This window comes from Calidris pugnax, unplaced genomic scaffold (genome assembly GCF_001431845.1).
Source record: "Calidris pugnax isolate Ruff unplaced genomic scaffold, ASM143184v1 scaffold44, whole genome shotgun sequence".
In the NCBI taxonomy this organism is placed as follows: domain Eukaryota; kingdom Metazoa; phylum Chordata; class Aves; order Charadriiformes; family Scolopacidae; genus Calidris; species Calidris pugnax.
In genome coordinates this window covers 445,949-452,072 of record NW_015094506.1, presented here as the reverse complement: position 1 = coordinate 452,072, position 6,124 = coordinate 445,949, and positions in this window count along the sequence as shown.

Here is a 6,124-nt window from a genome sequence, read left to right as displayed (position 1 = left end):
GAGGCTGGGAAAGCAGTTTGTCTACGTGAGTGCCAAGTGCCCTGCTGGAGCGGGAGCGCTGGCTCCCAGCGACACAGAGCACCTGTCAGCCCTGCCGCTCTGAACCCAGCCTTCAGAGACATTAAATGGGATTAAGTCCAGCAGCCTAATCCGATAGCTTCCATAAAGAAGACGATGTTTTAAATAACTACGTTTGCACTACTTTGCCCTGGTTTGCGCATGTCACATGGCAATGACAATCTGAGAGAAGCTCAAAAGAGCTTTGGAGAAGACTTGACTGTGGTGGCGTACAGATGGACCACCTTCTACAGGACTGTTCTCACTTCCAAGAACATTATTTATTGTTAATTTTTTACATCCATTTAGGCTTAAATGTGATCTGAAAGATGGGGGAAACCTGAGTTCTGGTCTTTGCTTTTATTAATTAACCAGCCGTATCATCTAAAACTACACAAAGAATACTTGCAGCCAACACCAGGGCTGGTGACTCAGGGTCTGTTTTGTGTGCTGTCTGTGTGGACTGGCAATTGAGGAAAGCTGTGGTGCTCAGTGGCCCAGCTTGCACAGGGAGGGAAAGGGATGCCCCAGTCTCACCAAGTAGATTAGATCCTAACTATTATATGAAAGATCAACTTTAAAGGAAAAAGTATCTCAGGGGTATCGCCCTACATCACAGAGTAAGAGATAGAATTCCAGAAAGGTATGGCTTTAAAACAACTTTTTTTTTTTTTTTTTGATGTAGCAGTGCCCTTCTCCCACAGCACCACCGCTGGTTTGTAGCCCATTCTTAAGTACCTAGCTTGCTCTATCCGCCCGTCTTGTCTATCTATCTATTTATCAGAGATGTGCACCTACATATATAGCTGAGGCACCAAAAAATGTGCTTCGAAATTCCAGTCCAAAGGCCAAGAACAAGTTAGGCACTGCAGTACTCAGCACTTAACCTCCTTTTTTGGTTTCAATTCTTTCCTGATGCAGGGGCGCTGAAGCTATAGACCATTATATGTATCTTGAAGAAGATTTCCTACTGTGGAGACTTTTTCCACAGAAAAACATCACTCATTTCTTGTCGTCTGTGTCTTTTGCAGTGTCAGCCAGGAAAATAATTGTACAGCCTTTAATTTTGTTCTGCTCAATTAGCAAGATCAATATCCTTGTGTCTTATATAGGACATGCAGGTATGTGCTGGTTTTGGCTGGCGTAGAGTTAATTTTCTTCATAGCAGCTAGTATGAGGCTATGATTTAGATCTGTGCTGAAAACAGTGTTCATAATACAGGGATGTTTTTGCTATTGCTGAGCAGTTGCTTACACAATGTCAAGGCCTTTTCTGCTCCTCACACCACCCCACCAGCAAGGGCTGGAGGTGCACAGAAGCTGGGAGGGGACACAGCTGGGACAGCTGACCCCAGCTGACCACAGGGATATTCCATATGATGTCATGCTCAGCAATACAACTGGAGGGGAGGTTGGCAGGGGGGTACGGCTTGGGGACTGGCTGGATAGCAGCTGGTTGGTGGTGAGCAATTGTTTTCATTTGCATCACTTGTCTTTCTTGGGTTTTATTTCTCTTTGGTATTTTCCTTTTCATTACAATTTATTATTTCATTTTATTTCAATTATTAAGGTGTTTTTATCTCAACACACAAGTTTTCTCACTGACCTTTCCGATTCTCTCCCCCTATACCCCTGGGGGGAGTGAGCGAGCGGTTGTGTGGTGCTTAGTTGCCTGCTGGGGTTAAACCATGACAAAGTAAACATTTGCAATTTTGACTAGTGTCTCAAGTCAGCCTTAATTCTTGGCCTTTCACTACAGAAGCGCTGTTAATTGAAATGAAGGTCTAGTTTGTGCTCAGCCTTTGCAGCAAGTTAGTTCATAACCTTTCCTTGCTGTTACCAGTGAAACTGGCAAAGACAACAAACCCTACAATTAATGCACTGCTTTATCCAGCAAACAGCAATGCAGCCACTGAGTGGGTAAGACATGCAGCTGCATTTGGCCCCGCAGGTCAGAAATGTCCCAGTACGTGGCTAACTGATGGTCAGAGTGGGAGGACAGGGAAAGGGCAAAGCATGTTATTGTTTACACCAGGGCCCATGACAACCAAGTTGAGAACATAACTAGAAGTCACGAGATATTTTGCCCTAATCCTAATAACTGAGCCAGGCAGACTGGCTTTAGCGCTAACAGATGGATGTTAAGACTCTGGGTTGACTGAGACCATCAGGCCCAGATTTGGTAATAGGCTCAAGGGCGAGACAAAAAGTCTACAGGGCAGGTGTAAGGATGCTTTCTCAGCTTGCTCTTTAGTCGCATTTCCTGTATTCCAAGGAGAAATAAGTCTTGTGAGAGACAAACAGGATCCCTGCTTCTCCCCACTGAAGTATTTGGCTTCAAATTCACACACAGGCAAAACAGAATATTGAAATTCTGAGAGAAAATGGTACCTTGGTAAATTCCACAATGGCACCAGTTTGCAGCGTCTAGCAACTTTATCACCTCAGCAAATTCCTACTGCACGCTCCCCGCAGCACTAGTGGTCTGACTTTCTGTACATAGGAAATAAAGACTTTGCCCCTCTGTGCCAAATGCAACAAGAAGCTGTTTGTAGAGTGGTCAGAAATAGTTTGTATCGGTTCCTCGGTGGGAAAAAGCCTCAGCTACTATGCTGCCGAGCTGGAGAAGGAGAAATGGTGTGACAGTTACACTGCCTTACTACATAAAACAGATTTACATCCCTTGATGCTTAACATTGATGATCCTCTTGATTATTGTCTCTGCTATGTCCATATGGCTCTGTTCTTATGGTAAACTCTCTGAAATAAACAGCTTCAAAGCTAAAATCCTGGGTCTTAGGGCACTGCTACAAATCCTGGCCTTTCTAGCCTCTTCCTGAATAGAAGCCTGAGATCCCCATTATCATGAAGTGTGAGACAGCTAAAGCTGTGGCTAGATGTTCACTGTGGAAACTCTGCTGTTCTGGCCTTCCCGGGGTGCTTTGTTTACTGCTAAAGATTTCTACTCCCACAGTATTGAGGAGGACAGAGTATTCTGAAGCTTCCTCATCCGTTTCAGTGCAAGCCCCCTGCTTATGAGCTTCAGCTACCTCTGGGATGTATTTATGACAACCTCCTGACCCTGTGCAAGCTCTCCACTACTTGTTAGGGTCAGGGCAATCGGCTGTCCAAGCTGTGGTGTCCATAACCTGCAGTCACTCCAGCATCCTCTCCAGCGAATGACTTTTGGCCTCAGGTCTGGGCATTTGACAGAACTGTGCTGACCAAATGCCTGAGACAATCAACTGTAAATTCTCCTTCTATACCCCCTGCTAGTAGTCACTGACTAGACCACCACGTACAGACCAACGATTTCAGTTCATCCTAAACCTTGGCAGAAGTACTGAATGGAAGTGGATTTGCTGGGCTGACATGGGTCTGATCCTGCCTAGCTTTAAGATTCAGTCTCTGAAGAACACTCAACCTAAAATTTATTTTAAAAGCCCTGAGAATGTACAGTGAATCAAAGGAAAGACCAACAAAATAAAATGTCTTCCAAGACAAAACTCGATTGGATTTCTTGCTGTAATCAAATAGAGAAACAGATAAATTAGCACCTCGAGTTTTTATCTTGCAAGGAGTTATGGCTTGCATATTAATGTGGAATGACTCTTGGCAAGCAAATGCATTTCAGTATAACATGAAAGCATGAGAAGGAAATAAATCAAATTTGCACTGGCATTTCAGCAGCCTAGGTGCACAACTGGAAAGAGCTTATTGCTACTAGTGGTTTATTTTTTCTATGGCTTCGAGAGACTGAAGCTACATGTGTAAGATCTTTGCTCAGAAGCCCCAGTAGAGTTTTAGAGCATTATTTTAATTGACTCTGTGTCTTGAACAGAATTTTCTTTCATCCCACACAGATCTTTAATATTGGCAAATTTGGCAGACACAAATATGAATACAGACTTTTTAAAAATTAGCTTTAGGTAGAAAGATATACAGTAAAATACAGAAGAATAGTAACATGTCAGAGGGAGAACCCAACTGCCAAGAACTTCTCATTGCATTGCTCTTAAAAAAACCCCAAACAAATAATTTTGAAACTACCATCATTGCTACTGGTAGTCTAGCAGGTGTCTGCTTTTAGCCCAGGTCTAAATCCATTATTACTTTGCATAATCTGAGTCATGAACTCCCCGAAAGAGTGCAAGACAGAGGCAGTAATAGAAGTCTACCATGTTAGCCTCTCTGGTCCTAATAATCATGAAAGAAAGAGGGAAAAAGGGGCCAGCTGACTTTGTTCATTGATCATATTGTGATGAGATGGAAGGCCATTTCCAAAAATACTTGGGAGCTCAGCTACTCCATGTATCTATCGCATAGGAGGAAGGTGGTGTTAGAAACTGAGTAGCCTCATTGGTCAGGCAGTTGTAGGTCCCTTCCAACTGGAAATATTCTATTCTATTCTATTCTATTCTATTCTATTCTATTCTATTCTATTCTATTCTATTCTATTCTATTCTATTCTATTCCATTCCATTCCATTCCATTCCATTCCATTCCATTCCATTCCTGTCTGAAACATGGGTAAGTGTGGAGACAAAGCAGTGGAGAAAATTTTTTAGCATTACTTTATTTGTAGGATTCTCCAGTACAAACTCTGTCACACAGGCACATTGTTGCCTGCAATGTACCCATTGATGTTAAAAGATAATATGCCCTAGTCCTTTCTTGTAAAAATTGGGACTCATTTCCACAATTGTAACCCATAGTTAAAAAAATCAGATGCAGTGACACGCCTTGGGCCTTGCACGATACACATGTGGACAACTTTATGTAAAAGGTTACAAAACCCCCTCTCCTGTAAGCCATCAGAGTGACGTGTGGCCAAAACATCATAAAATTCTTTAGTGACCTGGCAGGGCAGTTAGATGTTTATCAAGCAATAGCCACTACGTTAACCTGCGCATGTAGGGCTAACAGACACAAAAAGAGGGACGATACTGGTGAATTCAAGGTGTATTTTTGAACCAGTTTTTCTAGGCTATCACCCGTCCTATAATCTGCCCCAAAGCAGCAGGCAGACAGCAGATGGGCACTTCCATTGTATTATTTCGAGTTTCCACAGTCAGGCGAGTATATGGGAACAATTTAAGATGCAGCCGCTCGGTTTCTGAAAAGGGTTTGAGCAGGTCTTTGTGATGCTGGAAAATTTGAATGATTTTCGAAAGAAGTTTTATAGTTATTCCCATATGGTATCTCCCTTCCACCCAAATGCTGGTGTAGAGCCCATTCTCCTCCCCTTTCCCCCACCCCGAAGAGAACCAGCCCCCCACACCTCCATTACCAGGGCCCTAAAATTGCACCCAGTTCCCTGGAATAAGGATCCCCTACTACACCACCAGATGCCATTTTTCCCCCTGATATGACCGCTAATTAATTCAATGTACAGTGCACTGCTTCCTCCACTGACGCCTCATCCCTTTGCTCTGACTCGTGCTCATTTTCTCCGAATTGGTCGGTTCCCACCTCCCTCAAATCTCCCTCCGTACTACCGGGAGAAAAACCCCGAGCACGAAGAAGACCAAACGGTGGCTCTGTGTCCTGCACCCCGGCAGGACCTGCCTGGAGCCTGGCCCAGCAGAAGACCTCCTTGGCCTTCCCCGCTCGGTGCGGGGGAGACGGAGCATCGGCTGGGAAGATGAAGGCAGCGGGAAGGCGCTCGGTTGGGAGGAGGATGAAGGCTGCGGCCTCATGCCGACGTGGAGCGGCCAAGGAGCATGCTCGGAGCGCCACGGCTCCGCCGGGAATTTCGGTGCCGAGCTCCCAGCCTCTACCGAGTGCGCCCAGACAAAGCCGGGGGAGCCGGGGACCCTCCAGCCGGGCAAGGCAGCTGTCGTGTGCCCGAGGGACCGGCCTGGAGCCTCCCCCCCGCTCTGGAGGCACTAGAAACACGGGTGGGGGTGGGTTCCAGATGGAGAAAACAACTTTTTCTCCCCGCCTGGCTCCTGACCGGAGCTTTGCTCAGCCCCCTCAGCCGGCATCACGGTCGAGCGGAGCACAAGTTGCGTGAGGCGGGGGCTCTGCCACCAAAACTACATCGTGCGGGGTTAAAAGCCGGCAGC